We start from the raw sequence: 22,866 nt of genomic DNA, 5'->3' as shown, positions 1-22,866 counted from the left end.
AACTAGTGCATGTCAGTCGGTGGAACCGGTCTCACGTAAGCGTACGTGTAAGGTTGGTCGGGGCCGCTTCATCCCACGATGCCGCCGAATCAAGATAAGACTAGTAATGGCAAGCAAATTGACAATATCGATGCCCACAACTACTTTGTGTTCTACTCGTGCATAGTAACTACGCATAGACCTAGCTCATGATGCCACTGTTGGGGAACGTTGCAGAAAACAAAAAAATTTCCAACGTTTCACCAAGATCAATCTATGGAGTCAACTAGCAACGAGAGGAGAGTGCATCTACATACCATTGTAGATCGCGAGCGGAAGCGTTCAAGAGAACGGGGATGATGGAGTCGTACTCGCCGTGATCCAAATCACCGATGACCAAGTGCCGAACGGACGGCACCTCCGTGTTAAACACACGTACGGAGCGGATGACGTCTCCTCCTTCTTGATCCAGCAAGGGGGAAGGAGAGGTTGATGAAGATCCAGCAGCACGATGGCGTGGTGGTGGATGCAGCAGTGATCGCAGCAGGGCTTCACCGAGCTTCTGCGAGAGGGAGAGGTGTAGCAGGGGAGAGGGAGGCGCCAAGACTTGAGGTGCGGCTGCCCTCCCTCCCCCCTCCTATATATAGGCCCCCTGGGGGGGCGCCGGCCCTGGAGATGGGATCTCCCAAGGGGGCGGCGGCCAAGGGGTGGAGTGCCCCCCAAGGCAAGTGGAGGCGCCCCCCACCCTAGGGTTTCCAACCCTAGACGCAGGGGAGGCCCAAGGGGGGGTGCACCAGCCCACTATGGGCTGGTTCCCCTCCCCACTTCGGCCCATGGGGCCCTCCGGGATGGGTGGCCCCACCCGGTGGACTCCCGGGACCCATCCGGTGGTCCCGGTACAATACCGGTGACCCCGAATCTTTCCCGATGGCCGAAACTACACTTCCTATATATAATTCTTCACCTCCGGACCATTCCGGTACTCCTCGTGACGTCCAGGATCTCATCCGGGACTCCGAACAACTTTCGGATTACTGCATACTTATATCTCTACAACCCTAGCGTCACCGAACCTTAAGTGTGTAGACCCTACGGGTTCAGGAGACAAGCAGACATGACCGAGACGACTCTCCGGTCAATGACCAACAGCGGGATCTGGATACCCATGTTGGCTCCCACATGCTCCTCGATGATCTCATCGGATGAACCACGATGTCAAGGACTTAATCAATCCCGTATTCAATTCCCTTTGTCAATCGGTACGTTACTTTCCCGAGACTCGATCGTCGGTATCCCAATACCTTGTTCAGTCTCGTTACCGGCAAGTCACTTTACTCGTACCGTAATGCATGATCCCGTGATCAACCACTTGATCACATTGAGCTCATTATGATGATGCATTACCGAGTGGGCCCAGAGATACCTCTCCGTCATACGGAGTGACAAATCCTAGTCTCGATTCGTGCCAACCCAACAGACACTTTCGGAGACACCTGTAATGTACCTTAATAGTCACCCAGTTACGTTGTGACGTTTGGCACACCCAAGGCACTCCTATGGTATCCGGGAGTTGTACAATCTCATGGTCTAAGGAAATGATACTTGACATTCAGAAAAGCTACAGCAAACGAACTACACGATCTTTGTGCTATGCTTAGGTTTGGGTCTTGTCCATCACATCATTCTCCTAATGATGTGATCCCGTTATCAATGACATCCCCATGTCCATAGCCACGAAACCATGACTATCTGTTGATCAACGAGCTAGTCAACTAGAGGCTCACTAGGGACACATTGTGGTCTATGTATTCACACATGTATTACGATTTCCAGATAATACAATTATAGCATGAATAATAGACAATTATCATGAACATGGAAATATAATAATCATTTTATTATTGCCTCTAGGGCATATTTCCAACAACGGCCCCTTCTGTTTGAACACCATGCCTTTCGGGCTCAAAAACGCTGGTGCAACCTATCAAGGCATGATTCAGACATGCCTGGAAACACAAATCGACAAAACAGTGAAGGCATACATAGACGATGTGGTCATTAAAACCAGACACGTCGAATCTTTAATTGATGACTTGAGGCTCACGTTCGACAATCTCCGAACATATGACATCAAGATCAATCCGGAAAAATGCGTTTTCGACGTGCCCGCCGGAAAACTCTTGGGCATCATCGTCTCCAATAGAGGAATTGAAGCAAATCCGGCTAAAATCCGAGCTTTGTCACAGTTGGCTATCCCAACAGACCTGAAGCAAATACAGAAATTAACTGTATGCGTGGCTGCCTTAAGCCGTGTTATCTCCCGATTAGGAGAAAAGGCACTACCTCTTTATCGCCTTCTTCGACGCACCGAACACTTCGAGTGGACCAATGCGGCCACGGATGGATTGGAAGAAATAAAAGCCATATTGGCCACCAACCCAATCTTGGCCGCACCAAATGTCGGCGAACCAATGCTGTTATATATAGCGACAACACACCAAGTTGTAAGCGCAATGCTCGTCATCAAACGAGAGACGGACGGACATAAGTTCCCGCTTCAAAAGTTGGTATACTATGTATCCATTGTCCTCACTCCATGCAAATCACGGTACCCACATTATCAAAAGATAGCATACGCGGTCTTCATGGCATCCCAGAAACTACGACACTACTTTCAAGAGTGTTTAATTACGGCGGCCTCCGAAGTACCACTCAACGACATAATAAATAACCGCGATGCCATGGGCCGGATTGCCAAATGGGCTATCGAGCTCCTCCCGTTCGACATAACATATAAACCACGGCGAGCCATTAAGTCGCAAGTACTGGCTAATTTCGTCGCCGAATGGACGAAAGCCGAACTCCCTAAAGAGTACGGCGCATACTCCAATTGGATCATGCACTTTGACGGCTCTAAGATGCTGGTTGGTCTGGGGGCAGGCGTCGTTCTGACATCCCCCACCAGAGATACAGTCCAATACGTACTCCAAATATCATACACAGACTCCAACAATGCAGTAGAATATGAGGCCCTGTTGCATGGTCTCCGGATGGCAGTCTCCATGGGAATTCAATGCCTAGAGGTGTGTGGGGATTCGAACCTCGCAATATCTCAAATAAATGGAGACTTTGACGCCAAGGACCCAAAAATGGCGGCTTACCACAACGCCGTCCTCAAAATGTCAGCTCGGTTCGAGGGGCTTGAATTCCACCATGTGGTCCAGGAAAACAATCAAGCGGCGGATATCCTCGCCCGCATCGGCGCTAAGCGCGACCCTGTCCCACCTAACATCTTCTTGGAAAGGCTGTTTAAGACATCCGTGGTATGGGAAGGAGAGACCGGCAACAACAGTCCAGACCCGACCACAATGCCAGATACTGAACACTCTGACATAATCGGAGGCTCTGCCACCGAAATAACGCCTTCGACCCATGTGATTATGGTTGTCATCGCCCCGTGGACAGAACCCTTCTTGGCTTACCTAACTAGGCAAGAACTCCCTGATGACCCAAACGAGGCACGTTGCATTGTGCGGCGGTCTAAAGCCTACAAGGTCCACGAGGGAGAGCTTTATAAGAAAAGCATTACCGGAGTACTTCAAAGGTGCATCTCCGAAGAGGAAGGACGGCAACTTTTGGCAGAAATTCATGCTAGACTCGGCGGCCACCACGCTGCAGCTCGGGCCCTTGTAAGCAAGGCCTTCTGTATAGGTTTTTTCTGGCCGACGGCCCAAGCAGACACACAGGATCTCGTTCAACGATGCGTCGGTTGCCAGCTTTTTGCAAACCAAAGCCATATGCCACCTACCGCTCTCCAAACAATCCCCATTACTTGGCCCTTTGCGGTTTGGGGGCTTGATATGGTAGGACCCCCTAAAGGGGGAAGCCATAAGAAAAAATACCTATTGGTCATGGTGGATAAATTCACCAAATGGATAGAAGCCAAACCAGTTAAAACGGCTGAGTCCGGACCAGTGATAGACTTCATATCCGGGGTTGTACACCTTTACGGCGTCCCCCACAGCATCATCACCGATAACGGCTCGAACTTTATAGCCGACGATGTAAAAACTTGGTGCAGCAAAATGGGCATTAAGCTCAATTATGCCTCTGTCTATCACCCGCAAAAACGGTCAAGTCGAGCGAGTAAATGGTCTTATCATGAGCGGCATTAAACCTAGATTAGTGCGATCCTTGAAGGAATCAGACATGCATTGGGTGGAGGAGCTTGAGTCCGTACTATGGGGGCTGCAGACCACGCCGAATCGCACTACCGGATACACACCGTTCTTTATGGTGTACGGCGCAGAGGCGGTACTGCCCTGCGACATCATTCATAACTCACCTTGAGTGCGCATGTACGAAGAGAAAGAAGCCGAGCTTGATTGGCAGGACAGTTTGGACGCCCTGGAGGAGGAGCGTGACGTGGCAAAAGCCCGCTCTACATTCTATCAGCAATAGGCTCGGCGATATCAAAGCAGAGAAGTATGGGCCAAAACTTATAACGTTGGCGAACTCGTTCTACGCCTACCGGAGAAGAAAAAGGACAAGCTCAAGCCCAAATGGGAAGGTCCCTTCGTTATTGACAAAGTTCTGACCGGTGGAGCGTACCGTCTGCGGGATGCATCGGACAATTGACTCGAGCCAAACTCGTGGAACGCAGCCAGACTCCGAAGGTTCTACACCTAGTGCCAGACTCTGTGTTCGTCTCCTTACCTCCGTGATTTTTTTAATATATCTGTTATCTATCTTTTCTTTCTTTCTTCCCTTTTTCTTCATGGCCTTAAAAGGTTAAAATGTGTCTTGACTACACAATCTTGACACGCTAGGCATGCTCATTATACCTGGGGGCTTCTTATACAGAAGCTTAATATAACTATGTTCCGGGCTCTATGCCCCCCGCACATGTGTTACTTTTCCACATGTACCTTTTCTTTGCCATTATATGCATCGATATGACTTAACTTTTGGCCAAGCTGGGTTGCCTAGCTCTTGTGTTTATTCCCTATGTTCCCGTTAATTCGGCTAGGGCATAAGGGGAGCACCTCTGCGATTGTTACTGTCGGGTCAGCCGGATGTGTACCTCAGACTGGATGAAGCCGAAAGCTAGCGTTCTTAAGGGAATATTCGGTCGGTGAACAAAAGATGGCTTTTATTTATTATAATACATGCCCCCAGATGTTTATATCCTGTGTCTTTTCTCGCAGTTCAGGAATGCACATTAATGCATGCGTACCCAGGGAAAGGAACCCTTAACGGAACTATTCTCCCTAGAAGATGTTTCTTACTATCCATGTAATATAACATAGCTAGTTGGGTACTTGTCTGTTCAAGCACTTATGACCCCTATGCCTGGTTTCCACACGTACCCTAGTTTTTACATAACTGAGCAGGTATTCGGATACACTCCGGACTGTCGGATCCGGAGGTTGAAGCAAAAAGGTCTGCCATGACAAATGATTTACAATCCGGCTAGGGACAATATATGTCACTTGAATTACACAGTCACTTAGACTGACTAAATTCTTCTTCTATACCATCCAACGGGTTGTCTAGCCTACAATCCTGTTGGGAATACTTTGCGGCTAATTTCACCTGGTCATACACCAAACTGATGAGGATCTCTTTCCCATCAGACCCCACAGGTCCGACCTCGGCCATGTGGTTCGGGTCAGCCTCTGTATATCGCGTCTTCACCATGGCCCAGGCTTCCCTTGCACCTTGTCGGCAGGCTGATATCTTCCATAATCGGAAGCGGTGCCGAGCTCCCTGAAGCATCTCTACAAGCTCCCACATGCCTCCTGGCAAGGAGGTGAATGGCCACAAGGCTTGGGCAATGCCCTGCATCACCTGCCGAACTTGTTCGTGCAGTTGTGAGAGCTCTGGCAGAAGATCACCCGCAGACCCGGGCATCTCCTCTGCGGGACGACCCGTCAGCATACCTACAGATATAACTCTGTTAGCCAGTTTCCTCGCCGAACTCTATAAAAGTTCGTTCAAGCACTTACTAAAAATGCCACGTCGAAGCCTCTTATTCTCCTTTACGGATTCAGCAAGCTGGGCCCGAACATCTTTCAGTTCAACACCCAGCCGGGTATTGGCATCTTGGAGATCGTTTTTCTCCAGCCTAACCTGCGTAAGCACGCGCTCGCCAGCCTTTAACTGTTGTTGAGCATGTTGCTCATCCCCTCGCACGACCTCCGGATTCACTCCGGGATCATCTGCAGAATCTATTGTTAGATTTGCATGCATGCTGAATACTAACTGGTACATGTCATTATTTTAGATAGAAACGAGTGTTACCAGATGGGGCTTTGCACTCCTTCATTGCGGCAACTGCGGCCCGTAGCTGGGCTTTGCAGTCCTCCAGCTCTTGAGACAACTGGGTATTCTTCTCCGTAAGAACCTACACAAACAATGATCCTTAAATCAGTTGTGACAACTGTTTCAAGTCTCAGGGGCTACTGATATACATAATTATTAGATTTTTCTTACCCATATATCCTTCACATACTGGTCCGTGGCTCAGGCAAGACCATTTTGAGCAGCTCAGATGTACGCGTCTCCTGAGTTGAAGGCATCGAACGCCTCTTGAGAGAAACAAACATAGCGGAGTACGACCCGGCGACGCCTGTGATTCATAGCACTCTCCACTTCGGAATTCGTAGCGGATAGCCTATCCGCATCCTGTGTAGGAGGAACATTCGGTGTTGGCCCCACATTAGCATCTGCCTCTAAGTCCGGCTCTGGAGCCCGGCTGGTGGAGGGTTGGCTAGCAGGCTCTCCGGATATGGTCTGGCGAGCGTGAGGGAGTCCTGGATTAGGGGGTCTCCGGACAGCCGGACTGTTGGACTATGAAGATACGACATTGAAGACTTCGTCACGTGTTCGGATGGGACTCTACTTGGCGTGGAAGGCAAGCTAGGCAATACGGATATGCATACCTCCTCCTTTGTAACCGACCTTGTGTAATCCTAGCCTCCTCCAGTGTCTATATAAACCGGAGGGTTTTAGTCCGTTGGACAACATATAATCATACCATAGGCTAGCTTCTAGGGTTTAGCCTCTCTGATCTCGTGGTAGATCAACTCTTGTACTACTCATATTATCAAGAATAATCAAGTAGTTCGTAGGGTTTTACCTCCATCAAGAGGGCCCGAACCTGGGTAAAACATCGTGTCCCCTGCCTCCTGTTACCATCCGACTTAGACGCACAGTTCGGGACCCCCTACCCGAGATCCGCCGGTTTTGACACCGATATTGGTGCTTTCATTGAGAGTTCCTCTGTGTCGTCATCATTAGGCTTGATGGCTCCTTAGATCATCAATAGCGATGCAGTCCAGGGTGAGACTTTTCTCCCCGGACAGATCTTTGTATTCGGCGGCTCCGCACTGCGGGCCAACTCGCTTGGCCATCTGGAGCAGATCGAGAGCTACGCCCCTGGCTATCAGGTCAGATTTGGAAACTTAAACTACACGGACGACATCCACGGAGACTTGATCTTCGACGGATTCGAGCCCTTGCCGAGTGCGCCGCACGGTCACAATGAGCATGGTTTAGCTCTACCATCGGATAGTGTTCGGGAGATGGCACCGGCGACCGCTCCGACCCTCAATTCGGAGCCAATTGCACCATCCAGGGACGGGTGGATAGACCCCACCACGGAGGTCGCATTTTCATCGGCGGTCGAGCCGAATATCGACATTACCCTTCACGAGAGCCGTGACATCAAACTGCCGGATTCTTCCCTGGCCACGGACTCCGAACCGCCTGCGCCCGTGCCTATCGGATCCGACTGGGCGCCGATCATGGAGTTCACCTCCGCGGATATCTTTCAGCACTCGCCCTTCGGCAACATACTGACCTCATTAAGGTCTCTCTCCCTGTCAGGAGAGTCCTGGCCAAACTATGTTCGCAGGATTGGGATGCGGATGATGAAGAAATTCGCCGCCCACCCACCACCCACTTAGTAGCCACTGTCGACGATTTGACCGACATGCTCGACTTCGACTCCAAAGTCATCGACTGTATGGACGACGATGCAGGGGACGAACATGAACCACTGCCCACAGGGCGCTGGACGCCCACTTCATCATATGACGTATACATGGTGGACACACCCAAAGAAAACGACGACGAGGAACGGAAGGACGCAGTGAAGGGTTGTTCCCTCGAGAAGCAGTCAAAGCGGCGGCGTAAGCGCCGCTCCAAATCCCGCCTCGACAGAAACAGCGATCATATAGACCCGGCGTTAGAGCAGGGTGAACCATCGCCCGACCACGGCAACACGAAGAATCAAACCGAACAACCCGACTCCGTTGAAGATAACAGTCCGAACGACATCACACCGGACAGGCGCCCGGAGCAACAAAATGCCCATAAAAGGCTTGTTGCCACTGCGAGGAGTCTGAAAAAGCAGAAGCAAGGCTCAGGGCTGCACAAGACACTCAGAATCAGATGGAGTGAAGTACTCAACACTGCAGCGAAGTACGGCGGTAATCGCCACACCAAGAGCTACCCGAAGCGAAAGTTGCTACCTGAATTCGATGAGGAGGCCTTAGATCCCCCGCAATTAAAAAACAAAATGGCCATCCGGTCGGATAGACGACCTCGTGGCCAACATAGAGCGGCAAACGACGTCGCACACAAGCCAGTACGCGATCCACGCGAGGGCTCGCATCAAAAGGACGGCGCAACCAGATCCATATACGGGCCACGCAAGCGCGCTCCAGCATGCAATGCAACACAACAAACATCCGAACACCATGGTACACCCAAATACAAGGGTGCCGCGCACCCCCTATGTTTCACCGATGAGGTGCTGGACCATGAATTTCCAGAGGGATTCAAACCCGTAAACATGGAGGCGTACGACGGAACGACAGACCCTGGGGTCTGGATTGAGGACTACATCCTCCATATCCATATGGCTCGAGGAGACGATCTCCACGCCATCAAGTACTTACCCCTCAAGCTCAAAGGGCCAGCTCGGCACTGGCTTAAAAGACTCCCCAAAAACTCCATTGGAAGCTGGGAAGAGCTCGAAGACGCCTTTCGGGCAAATTTTCAAGGGACCTATGTCCGACCACCGGATGCAGACGATTTAAGTCATATAACTCAACAGCCTGGAGAGTCAGCCCGAAAGCTTTGGAACAGGTTCCTCACTAAAAAGAACCAAATAGTCGACTATCCAGACGCCGAAGCCTTAGCAGCTTTCAAGCACAGCGTTCGAGACGAATAGCTTGCCAGACACCTCGGCCAAGAAAAGCCGAGAACAATGGCAGCATTAACAAGCCTCATGGCCCGCTTTTGCATGGGCGAGGACAGCTGGTTAGCCCGATGCATCACCAGCGACCCAAGTACATCCGAAGTCAGGGACGGAAACGGGAAATCACGACGCAGCAAAAACAAGCGCCGAAATAAAGAAGACAGCCCGAAGAGCACGGCGGTAAACGCCGGATTCAAAAGCTCTCGGCCAGGTCAGCAAAAGCTGCCCTCCAAAGGCAACAGAGACGAACTGCCCAGCCTAAACAAGATTCTGGACCAAATATGTTAGATCCATAGCACCCCCGATAAACCTGCAAATCATACCCATAGAGAATGTTGGGTCTTCAAGCAGTCCGGCAAGCTCAACGCCGAACATAAGGGGCAGTGTTTTGAATCGAAAGTGATTGAATCCTTGATCGATGGTTACAAGCCCCCTTTTATATGACCCAGAGAGACACGACGATCCCTCGAGGAGGCGTCGGTTCCAGGAGATCGAAGGGAGACATTGGTTGCGGGACAAACCGCAATGACGGTTTGGGCAAGGGGAGATTTTCCCCTAATTACAGAATTATTTTTAACACTCTCCCTAATCTATGCTTGACCATGTAGATCATCTTCACGATTGTCCGGGAAGCTCTATCATCTCAAAAATTTCTCCTTCAAAAGTTCTTCATAAAATCTTTGATAAGATCCTGAAACATATACTCACAAAGAAAGATAGCATAATGTGATGTCATTAAAATGAGGATATCTCAAGAAGAGACTCCCCCTGACACCTGCAAGTCCCTAAGTCTTCACATACCAATTCCATGAACACATTTCTGGAATGTAGAATTTGGTAGAGACTTGGTAAATAAATCAGCAAGGTTGTCGCATGATTTGACTTGCAGAATGCTTATTTCCCCGCTTTTCTGAAGATTATGAGGGAAAAACCATTTAGGAGAAATATGCTTGGTGATATTACTCTTGATGTATCATGTTTGCATCTGCGCAACACAGGCCGCATTATCTTCATAGATAATGGTAGGTGATTTTATCAAACCCATTCCACATGACTGTTGTATGTGGTTTAACATTCTGCAAAGCCATACACATTCGCATGTTGCTTCAAATAAAGAAATTATTTCAGAATGATTGGTAGATGTTGCCACCAGAGTCTGTTTCGAAGACTTCCATGATATAGCAGTGCCACCATGTAGGAACACGAAGCCGGTCTGAGATCTGGCATTATGGGGATCAGACAAATAGCCGGCATCTGCATATCCAATCACATCAGAGTCCTGATTTTTCAGGAACTGGAAAAATAGGCCAAGATCCTTTGTGCCTTGGAGATATCAAAAGATATTCTTCACTCCAGACCAATGACGTTTGGTGGGAGCTGCGCTATGTCTAGCAAGTAGATTCACTGCAAATGCAATATCAGGTCTTGTGCAATTTGCAAGATACATAAGCGCTCCAATAGCACTAAGGTATGGAACTTCAGGTCCCAACACCTCTTCTCCATCATCCTTTGGTCTGAACGGATCTTTCTCTACGTCTAGAGATCGAACCACCATGGGAGTTTTAGATGGATATGATTTGTCCATATTGAATTTCTCCAATATTTTCTGGATATAGGCAGATTGGTGTACCATGATTCCTGAGGGAAGATGCTCAAGTTGAATACCTAAGCAAAATTTGGTTTTACCAAAATCCTTCATCTCAAATTCCATCTTTAAATGATTGCGTGCTTCATCAATGTCTGGTGTGCTGCCGATGATGTTGAGATCATCAACATGCACAGAAATGATGCAAAATCATGTAGAGGACTTCTTGATGAAAACACATGGGCAATCAGCACTATTGGAGTAACCTTTCCGAAGAAGGAACTCACTTAGTCGGTTGTACCACATCCGTCCCGACTGCCTTAAGCCATATAGTGACTTATTCAGCTTTACACAATACATGTTGCATTTTGCATTTTTATTCGGGACAGAGATTCCATCAGGAACCTTCATATATATGTCCGAATCTAGTGACCCGTAAAGATATGCGGTCACGACGTCCATCAACTGCATAGATAGATGATTTTGCACTGCCAAAGATATAAGATATCGGAAAGTGGTTGCACTCATTACTGGAGATATGTTTCAGTGAAATCAATGCCGGGTTTCTACGTGAAACCATGTGCTACGAGCCTTGCGTTATATCTCACCACCTCATTGTTCTCATTCCGTTTCCGGAGAAAAACCCATTTGAATCCCACAGGGAAAACACTAGGAGGTGTAGGTATTGCTTCAGTGAATACCTTTCTTTTGTTAAGCGAGGCAATTTCTGCTTGGATTGCATCCTTCCATTTAGGCCAGTCGGAGCGCTTTTGGCACTCAACGATAGACCTTGGATCATGATCAGTGAGAAGGGTATCTATAATATTTTCAGCAAAATATATGTCGACAGTCGTAGTCTTACGGTCAAATGATTCTCCAGAATTAACATAGTTGATGGAAATTTCCTGCACCCCTAGTGACTCTTCGTGATTTCCCAATACGATCGAGTATGGGTGTTCAGATGTCCCAGTCAGTTTGTGCACAGTGGAACTGGGTTGTGGAGGTTGCCCTTCCACTGGGTGTATACTACCCATCAGGTGTTTGTCAACGTTGAGTTGACCTGCATTTACTGACTCCGAGGTTTTTCTCCTCGATTTCCTTTGCTGCTTGCTAGAAGCATGCTCCGGGTCAGAGGCCGTACTACTCCCCCTCTTTTTAGGAATAGGGAGTTGAGTGGTTTTTATTGGTACCTCCACTCTTTCTGGCGCGTTTCTGGCCGGGTTTAAGGATTTTGTAACACCTTTCAAATCAGTAAATGAATCTGGCAGATTATTTGCAAGATGTTGCAAATTAATGATCTTCCGAACTTGAAGTTCGGTCTCTTGGGTACGTGGATCAGAGGATGAAATGGCATGAGTATTCCAATAAATTTCCGGGCATTCTTTCTGGTACTTGAAATCTCCCCCTAATGCCGGAAAATGTTCCTCATTAAATATGCAATCAGCGTGATGGGCTGTGAACAAATCCCCAGTCAGGGGTTCCAGGTACTTGATAATCGACGGTGATTTGTACCCCACATAGATCCCCAACTTCTTGTGTGGGCCCGTAGATGTCCGCTGTGGTGGTGAGATCGGGATGTATGCAGCACATCCGAACTTACGCAGATGGGAAATGCTTGGAGGATTTCCACGTACCAATTCCAGAGGGGAAGAACTGTGATATGCAGTTGGCCTCAATTGTATCAAGTCAGCAGCGTGTAAAACAGCGTGACCCCAACAAGAGGTTGGCAAGTTGCAATTCGTCAACAAAGGTCTTGCAATGAGTTTGATCCTCTTAATCAATGCTTCAGCCAAACCATTTTGTGTATGGACATATGGAACAAAGTGCTGAACTTCAATCCCCAAAGCCATGCAATAATCATTGAAAGCACGTGAGGAGAATTCTGTAGCATTGTCCATCCGAATTGATTTAATTTGACTTTCAGGATAATGGGCTTGCAACTTAATGACTTGCCTCATTATCTTGGCAAATGCATGGTTTCGTGTGGATAGAAGACACACATGTGACCATCGTGTAGATGCGTCAATCAAAACCATGAAATATCGGAAAGGTCCAGATAAGGGCTGAATGGGACCACAAATGTCTCCTTGAATACGTTCAAGGAACTGAAGTGGTTCAGCTTGTATTTTGAGGTGTGAGGGCCTCAAAATTAGCTTTCCCATGGCACAAGATGTGCACACAAAATCAGAAGATTGAGGAAATTTTGACTCAAGCAAATTATGACCAATGGAATTGCTAGTAATTTTTCTCATCATCTCTATTCCAGGATGGCCTAGACGATCATGCCAGGTTTGGAATGCGTTAACATTTTGAAAAATTACTTTGTATGCAACATGTTCCACGGGTTTGATGTACGTATAGTACAAACCAGACGATAGAGAAGGAATTTTCTCATGTACCTTTTTGCCATATCCGTCATCTTTAGTAAAGAGTAGATACTCTTCTTTGTTGTCTTCATGGGTTTCAATATGAAAACCATTTTTACGGATATCTCGATAACTGATCAGGGTACGTGCAAAATTGGGATACAGTAAAGCATCCTCAATTGTCACATATGTATCACTTGGGAGGGTGAATATGGCACGTCCAGTACCAACAATCACAGTATCGTGTCCAGCGATAGTTAGAATATCTCCATTTGTCTTTTTCAGAGTTTGGAAATATTTCATCTCCCTCAGTATGGAGTTTGTGGCACCACTGTCCACAAGGCATAATTCCTCTTCCATCGGATTGTCCCCGTAGAGAACTATATAAAACAAAGAATTTTCAATAAGAAAACCTCATAGTAATATATAGAATACAATCTTTATTATATCAAATGTGCTGATACAATACAATATAAAGACAACAACAAACTTATGTTCTTATTACAATCGTCACAAATGGACATAATTAAGTAGATCACTGAGGAGATTGAGGGACTAGTCGAAGTCGCCAAACACGTTGTTTGCAGTGTACTCAATCAACGTGTTCTCCATTTCAGCAGTAGCCTCAGGCAGATAAGGAACCACGGCATTGCTTGGTCCAGGAGGAACATCGTGCGAACCACCAGCTCCTTTTGCGCTATCCGGATGAAGGTTGAAGTTGGCTTCAAACCTTTTCCCTTGAGGTGCTTTGCGTCCCTGAGATTGCTGGTACAGCATAACCAGATGCTTGGGCATTGTGCACTTTTCAGTAGAATGCGTGGAGCATCCACACTTGTTGCAAAGCTTAGATTTATCAAACCTGGGCTTTGAAGTGCCTTTTCCCTTGCCTGGGTATCTAGATCTCCTGTTCCCATTGCGCTTTCGCTTATGCTCAGAATTGGATTGTTTACCTCGAGAGGTACCATTAAACTTTTGTCTATTTGCAACATTCATATGAACTTCAGGTAAAGGTTGTGCCCCAACTGGGCGCTGAGAGCCATTCTCAGCGAGTAGCTCATCATGCTTTTCAGCCTGAAGTAACATGTGAATAAGCTCGGAATAGACAGTGTAGTTACGAGCACGGTATTGTTGTTGGAGGATCCTATCTGAAGGGAGCATAGTAGACAAAGTTTTCTCTATCTTCTCCCCCTCAGTAGGTTCCTTCTCACAAAAGCGCAGTTTGGAACATATCTTATGAACAGCATGATTGTACTCACCGATGGACTTGAAATCCTGAAGACGAAGATGAGTCCAATCATGGAGTGCTTCGGGTAGGACTACTGCCTTCTGCTGTTCATACCTCGTTTTGAGGGCCAGAAACAGAGTACTAGGAGATTCCTCCTGTAAATACTCAGACTTGAGATCTGGATGAATATGGTGCCTTATGATGAATAAGGCAGCATAGTTCTGCTGTTATGTTAGCGGCGTGGCCCCATCCGGGAGAGGAGTCTCCGGGGGTTGTATTGCACGCGCTATCCCACGGGACGCAAGACCGATCTTGATGTCCATAGCCCATGTAGGGTAATTGTGGCCATTGAGGGCAAGCTCCTCAAATTCTTTGGCAGTCATCTTTGCCTACATGGGAAAACCAGAGATAATTAATTTACAGGTGGTAAATTAAAAACCATCATGGTTGTGTAATAAGAATGCAAAAATTTGATACTCAAGTGTAAACTTGAAAAATTCTCAACCTCAATTGTATGAACATAACACTTTGAAGATCACTTAGATCTCACAGTAATAGGCTACATCGCCATTACCTTGTGTATGCTACAATTCAGATATAAGGAATACACGTTGGAGGTAATCGTTTGTCGAGAATGAAAAAGCATAGACCTCACAGTAAGAGAGGATAGTCTGCAAAATGAGCAGTAGATCACAACTCATTACCTTGTGATTCCAAATAAGATGAGGGAGAAACATTCAAAAAATTGCAAGTTTGATATGCGAGAGAAGATCTCAATCGCAAAGACATGTTCGATAAAAATGAGATGTGGTAAACACATGGAACATGTCATTCTTCCCAGATGAAATCCGGTACTTTATTTATATTATCAATCCATTACATAATATAAACACACCTACTAATAATTACACGAGTCCTAACATAGAATGAATCTAGAACAGGACTAAAATGTAAGTAGTAGTCAATCTATGTACTAAACAGTACTAAATAGAGACTAAACTTGCACAAATACGATAATTAGTACTAGACTAATAAAAACAGAGAAAAACACTTGAAGAAAGTAGGCTGATCGCCTAGGCCTAGGCCTGCCACCGCCGACCGAGGCCAGCCTGCAACCACCCACACCGCATAAGAGGAGGTGAGAGGTAGGGCGGTTACGGATAAGGACCCGCACCACGCTCGATCCCCACCACCACCTGCGCTCGCAAGGAGCAGGGAGCCCAGTCGCCTCCCCTCGCATCTTCAGGTGTCAGCGACGCGACACCGACGAGGCCTCATCATCTGAAGAGGAGACGACGATGGTGGAAGCCTGGCGCAGTGGAGTAGCAGTGAAATCGAGGTTCGCCGGAGCCCATGAGCCTGGGCGACAGCCGGGGCGGCGGTCGAGGGCTGCGACGGTGTGCCCGAAGAGGCGGCCGAAGCGCCACTCCGCGCGGCTGCTCGAGCCCACGGCAGTCTCCTGTTGAGGCGTGCCGGCAGCGGCGGCGGCGCCCTCCATGCCGACTCCAAGGAGGACTACTCCGGAGGCACCGGTCGGCGCGGAGATGAAGGCGAGCGCCTCCTCCTCGTTCACGATGGCGTGCATGGCACAGGGGCGTAGCCAGGCGGGCAGAGGCTCGGTCCAGCGGCCATGGCATCACATGTTGGCGTCGACGGCGGGATCCATGCGGCCGGCGGAGGACGTGGTGGAGGCGGAGACCCAGTGGGCAGGGCAGGCGCAGTAGCGGCCCCGTGCATCATGGGGGCGCTCGGGCCGGCCACCAGCCAAGGGTCGTACCCCATGGACGCCTGTCCACGGGCGTGGGGAGCACCGCAGTGGGCGCGTCCGGGAGCATAGGGACCGTGTCCAAGGGCGTGCTGATCACCGCGACGGGCGCATCCAGCGGCGCTGAGGCCGAACCATCGGATGGCTTGCATCCAGCGACGGAAACGATGGTGTCCACCAACTCCATGGCGGCGAAAGCCAATGAGGCGGTAGCGGCGACCGTCCTCGCGGATCAGATGGAGGAAGAAGGAGACGAGGCCTGTCATCTCACTAGCGGCGAGTGCTTCCTCTCTTCTCCTTTCTCTGTTGCCTTTTGCTCTCGCTGGCTGTTCTACGTGCGTGATAACGTGTTTTGAATCAAAAGTGATTGAATCCTTGATTTATGGTTACAGGCCCCCTTTTATACGACCCGGAGAGACATGACGATCCCTCGAGGAGGCGTCGGTTCCAGGAGATCGAAGGGAGACGTCGGTTGCGGGACAAACTGCAACAACGGTTTGGGCAAGGGGAGATTTTCCCCTAATTACAGAATTATTTTTAACAGGTAGGATACACCAAGCGAAGACGAGGACGAGCCTCGCAAGCAAAGCACTGGGGAACAGAAGAAATTCCCACCAGAAGTCAAATCAGTAAACGTGTTACACGTGACAAAGGAGAGAAACAAAGCGGCACTCCTAGAGACACATGCCCTAGGGCCTATCACTGTGGAGTTCTGCCACTGGTCGTCCCAACCGATCACCTTCGACCATCGGGATTACTTGGCAAGTATCCGGCGTGCAGGATGGGCTGCCTTGGTATTAGACCCAATAATTGATGGATACCACTTCACACGAGTCCTGATGGACGGCGGCAGCAGTCTAAACCTGATATGTCAGGACACAGTCCGCAAAATGGGGATAGACCCAACAAAAATTAGCCACAGCAATACTACCTTTAAAGGAGTAACGCTAGGCCCAGAGGCCCATTGCACGGGCTCCCTGCTACTAGAGGTTAATTCGGCTTTCCCGATAACTTCCGCAGCGAAAATTTAACATTCCACATCGCTCCGTTCCAAAGTGGCTATCAAGCACTACTCGGACGGGAAGCTTTCGCTCGCTTTAACGCAATACCGCATTACGCTTCCCTCATGCTTAAGATGCCCGATCCACGCGGCATCATTACAGTAAATGGAAATATTGAGCGCTCCTTGCGCGTGGAAGACCGTGCGGCTGCCTTGGCAGCCGCACACTAAATGGCATCACCAACTAAAGCATCTGACAGGTCGTTAAGACCACGGACGCAGTTAGACGAGTCTGGCGCAGCTATATGTAATTGATACAGGTTTGATGGCTATACCCCTATTACAATACAAGGGGCTCAACGCGCGCAAACAAGTGGCAATTAGGCTCAACTTTCCTCATCTTGAACTGTACATGGTTTCTTTAGTATAACCTACCTTTTTGCACGACAACTTTTCAACTAAGTTCCTCTCTTTCATAGATGACAATCGTGCTACACCCGTCCAGGATACGGCACAATGGAGACACAGGCGCAGACGTGCAGCAGGGACCCGTTCCAAGGATTCTTTTTAGATTAAGACCCTGCGTAAACCCTTTTTACTATCTCTTGTTGATACACATCCCTCGGATTCTCAGTACAATTGAGAAGGATGCTGACGTATTGGCATGTGGCCATGTCAGAATATTGTACGTACCTGGACACCAGGGGCTTATTACAAAGGGCACTGCTTAAGCCCGGTTTCCACCATAAAGACCGAATACCTTAGGGAGTGTTCGGCGTCGCGAGTTTGGCCTTATATGCATCAGCTCCGAATCATGTCTTTGGTCAAATGTTGGGTTTGCCCGGCTCCTGTGTTTTGCTGCCTTACGTTCTGCTATATCGCCTAAGGCGGCACCAGGAGAACTACTGCGATTGTGCCCTGGTTCATCCGGACGAGCACCTCAGTAGAGAAAGCCGAAAACTGACTATCATGATATAGCGTGAGACTGGTCAACCACTCGATAACCTAGCGGAATCTTCGAGATTCCTCCGCCTTAACAAAGGGTCGTTTGCCGGCCAGGCATGTACACCCCGAATTCGAATGAGTGCGAAGCCACCAGGGGCTATATAGTAGCCCCACTGTCAAACTCCTCTGGCTAAGTGAAAGTGTTAAAGCATTGTAGTTCCGATTGCCTAGTTCGCTGCGCTATCACCTCCTTAATGGACCAAGACGTTGGATCAAGTGTGAACATGCGTCTTCTGCGAACACCCCTGCATTATATGCGTGGGGACTGAAGCCGATGACTGCCATCTTTCAGGTTATATACATATATACATAAACGGCCGCACAGGAGGCATCATGGTACTTTCGGGCAAAAGTATAAATACAGCCTTGATAAACTCAATAAAACATTGTTTTTACAATGGGAATACATGTCACTCAAACATAATATTCTTTGAGCACTGAGCCTCTATCGAACGTGCGCCTTCAAGAAATTCTTCAAAGTAGTGCTCGGCAGCCACTCAGCCTATGGCCGAACCTGTGCCGCAACAGTGGTGGCATCCATCTCCGCCCAGTATGTTTTGACACGGGCAAGGGCCATCCGCGAGCCTTCTATGCACGCCGACCTCTTTATAGCATCGATGTGTGGCACAGCGCCAAGGAATTGTTGCACTAAGCTAAAGTAGCTATTCGTCCTTGGCCCTCCTGGCCACAAATGATCCACAACGCACCTCATGGCCAGTCTGGATAATCTATGGACCTTGGCCCAACCAGTCAATCGCTCATTCAGCAACAACGGACGGACTGGAGCGTGAAACTGTGACTAGAACAACTTCTCCACTTCAGGACCTTTTTGATCCTTGAAGTACTCGGTCGCATCTGCAGCACTTGCAGCCATATCCATGTACTCATCCGCAGAACTCCATAGCTGGTCCAGAGGAGCATATTTCGGATCTCCGAACTTAGTCCGCAACAAGAGGGGCTTCCCAGAAACGATATCCGCAGCTTGATTCAGCTCCTCCTTCGTCGCAATAATTTTGGAGCGGGCTTACTTGGTAGCCACCCGGGCATTCTCCAGGTTTGTCGCCTTCACCCGGTTTTCTTCTTCAAGAAGCCGGTAACGGTCAGCAGCATCTTTTAACTCCACGGCCATCTTGGCAATTTTTTCTTTGCTCCCGCAATGTGCGGCCTGTTCGGCCCTTAACTCTTCGGCCACCTTTAAAGCGGCCGCATTACTACTCCTTGCTTGCTCCTTGGCTCGGGCAAGCTCTTCCCAAAGGGTCTCCACGGTGGCAGCTCCATCTGTAGTCACAACATATTAAAGATACTGGCATCAAGCTGCTCTTACTATGTGACATTCACCAGAAAAATCACCTACCCTGTGCCTCATCAAGCCGCTTGTTAACAAGCACGATGTCGGCATCTGTCGCATCCAGTTGCCGCTTTAGTTCGGCAAACCCGTCAGTCCGGCTAGCCACCGGAGCTTCAACCACTTGCACATACAGGCGGTCTGGTTATTACCTGGGACTATGATCCCCTGTTTGCCGCCGTTTTCAACGACAACCAGAGTCTCAGGGGCTACTATCTACACAGGGCACACCTAAACATGTGCGGTACTATCAAAAATGTACATCATTTCACGTACCTCAAAACCCGTCAGTAGACTCATAAAGCCTTCATGCAACCTGCTTTCGGTGGATGAAATCCTTTCAATCACCGTACCCATCAACGTATGGTGCTCTTCTAAGATAGTCGCTCGCTCTAGCAGATCCCTTAGTACGTCCGACCGCATACCAGACGGTGTCGGACTCTTTTGATTGCTCTCTTCAACAGCCGGATACTGGGGACTTCGGGTGGCCATAGGATTACCTTCTGGCCTTGCCGGATCAGGAAAAACCCTCCGCGACGACGCCTCGGGGTCGCCCGCCTCATGAGGCGGTGTAGCAGGGGGAGGCGTTTCGCTCTCCATCATCTCTAGAAGAAGATCCCCTGAAGACGAGCTCTGCTAAGAAGGGCTAAGATCCGAACTGCAAGATAAATGCTTCGGTTATTTTCCTCAGAAGTAAGGTAGGATATCTTCACTATTAAGTACTTTTTGATTACTTACAGCTTGGTAGAGGGCTGATCCCCGCGCAGATATTGTGCGGCAAGAATACCCTTCGAGGCAGGACCCTCTGGTGGAGATTTCTTCTCCTGTTTGGAAACCTTGGTTTCCGGATCTTCAGAGCTAGTCCTCTTCCTTCCCCGGGGAGAGAGAATGTCAGATTCTTCCCCTTGGTTATCCTCCCTCGCGGAGGCGCTCATTCCCTCGATTGGAATAGGTAGCGATGGAGGCCCGCTTTCGCCCTCTTTATTCCCCCCTTCATCTTCCTTTGAGGGCACCAGACAAGGTGCTGGCTCGAGCATCTTTTCCAGCACCTGATTGTCCAAGCCTTCAGGAAGGGGGGCCAAACACCGGATCATCTTCGCCTTTGTTATCCAGTCCTGGTCAAAGAGCGATTCTTCAGAATGATGTCATGATAAATAAAAGGACAGTGTGTTCGGCCATGGGATTACTTACTTGGGCAGCGGGGCGGTTGCAGCTCAGGCCCACGTCCTCGGTAGTGTCCGGACACTCTATTTGGGGTCCGAAGAACGATTTGTACATCTCCTTGTGCGTCATGCCGAGGAAATTCTGAATAGTGCGCGGTCCTTTCGGGTTGAATTCCCACTTGCAGAGGAGCCGGCGTTTCCAAGGCTGGACTCGGCGAACCAGCATGACTTGCATTACCATAACCAGACTGAAATCTCCCTCGAAGAGATCTCGGATACGGCTCTGCAGTATTGGCACATCCTTGGCTGGACCCCACCTTAGCCCCCTGCTGATCCATGACATCAGTTGTGGTGGAGGGCCCGAGCGAAAGGTGGGGGCAGCTACCCACTTGGCACTTCGGGGAGCTATGACGTAAAACCACTCCTGTTGCCACAATCCGAACACCTCTGGAAAGGAACCCTTTGGCCATGGAGCGTCAGCAATTTTTCTTATTAGAGCACCTCCGCGCGCTGCGTACTTCCCCTCGACCATCTTCCGCTTCACATCAAAGGTCTTCAGCCACAGGCCGAAGTGAGGGGTAATGCGGAGGAAGGCCTCACAAACGACAATAAATGACGAGATGTGAAGAAGGGAATCCGGGGCCAGATCGTGAAAATCCAGCCCGTAATAGAACATAAGACCCCTAACAAAGGGATCCAAAGCGAGGCCTAGCCCTCGGAGGAAGTGAGAGACGAACACAACACTCTCGTTGGGTTCGGGAGTAGGGACGACCTGCCCTCGGGCGGGCAGCCTATGCGAAATTTCGGCGGTCAGATATCTGGCCTCCCTCAATTGCTTGATGTCTTCCTCCGTCCTTGAAGGCTGGATCCGGACATGATTGAAGGTCCGAAGCACCTGACCTGGGCTTTGGGTGTTAGAACTCGAGGCGGGGGAAGGATTCGATTGAGCACGGGAGAAAAAAAAGTCTTGTCCCTTTATAAAGGGGATGAATATCAGGCGTCGTCCTCGTGGCCGTTCAAGACATACCTAAGATCTAGGAGTCATACCAACAGGCACGGTTGGGTTACCCACGTTTGTATTGATGAGAATCCCGTAATAAAGGGAACACGATCTCTGCTTTGACAAGACGTGTCAAGAAACCGCCTCGCATTATGTGTGGGGCTGGTTAAAGAAAAACGGTTCGAATAATTACCGGGCCATGGCGTGATGTCATGCTGCCAAAACGTGTCAGCAGATTAGATTTGTGGAAATATTATTCTCTCTATGGTGGTATATGGAACTTATTTTGTAGGGTCGGACACTATCCTTGTATTCAAACTCTTCTGTAGTGTATTCAGAGGAGGAACCCGCCTTGCAATGCCGAAGACAATACTGCACGCCAGACTCATTGTCATTGAAGCCTGGTTTAGGGGCTACTGAGGGAGTCCTGGATTAGGGGGTCTCCGGACAGCCAGACTATATCCTTTGGCCGGACTGTTGGACTATGAATATACGAGATTGAAGACTTCGTCTCGTGTCCGGATGGGACTCTACTTGGCGTGGAAGGCAAGCTAGGCAATACGGATATGCATACCTCCTCCTTTGTAACCGACCTTGTGTAACCCTAGCCTCCTCCGTGTCTATATAAACCGGAGGGTTTTAGTCCGTAGGACAACATATAATCATACCATAGGATAGCTTCTAGGGTTTAGCCTCTCTGATCTCGTGGTAGATCAACTCTTGTACTACTCATATATCAAGAATAATCAAGCAGGACGTAGGGTTTTACCTCCATCAAGAGGGCCCGAACCTAGGTAAAACATCATGTCCCCTGCCTCCTGTTACCATCCCCCTTAGACGCATAGTTCGGGACCCCCTACCTGAGATCCGCCGGTTTTGACACCGACAGAGCGTTTTTCCTGCCAGGAACCATGGACGTTATTATATGTTAAAAGACGACAAACCATGGAGCGGGGTTCTTTTTCATACCTCTGTGACGACGTCTCAGTCCTAACCACCTTCCTTTTAAGCCTACCCAGCTTCGGTGCCCCTTGTTGGTGAGTCACTGCGGGTTCGGCATGGCGTCCCGAGGGCCTTCCCTGTAAGACACCATATGTGTGCGGTAGGTGAAGTGCGGAAAATAGGGATCCTTCTCGGAAGTTGGGACTCTGGTTTTACTTACATG

General features: G+C 49.0%; 2 pseudogenes; both read right to left on the bottom strand.

Annotated features, from left to right (window-relative positions):
- Positions 1-13,753: 13,753 nt before the first annotated feature.
- Positions 13,754-14,806, bottom strand: LOC147992398 (uncharacterized; annotated as a pseudogene).
- An 866-nt stretch (positions 14,807-15,672) lies between these two features.
- LOC147992397 (uncharacterized) lies at positions 15,673-16,454 on the bottom strand (annotated as a pseudogene).
- Positions 16,455-22,866: the final 6,412 nt, after the last annotated feature.

This window comes from Triticum urartu, chromosome 1A, assembly GCF_056163025.1.
Source record: "Triticum urartu cultivar PI428250 chromosome 1A, HENAU_Tu73, whole genome shotgun sequence".
Classification (NCBI taxonomy): Eukaryota; Viridiplantae; Streptophyta; class Magnoliopsida; order Poales; family Poaceae; genus Triticum; species Triticum urartu.
This window is presented reverse-complemented; position numbering and strand designations above follow the sequence as displayed.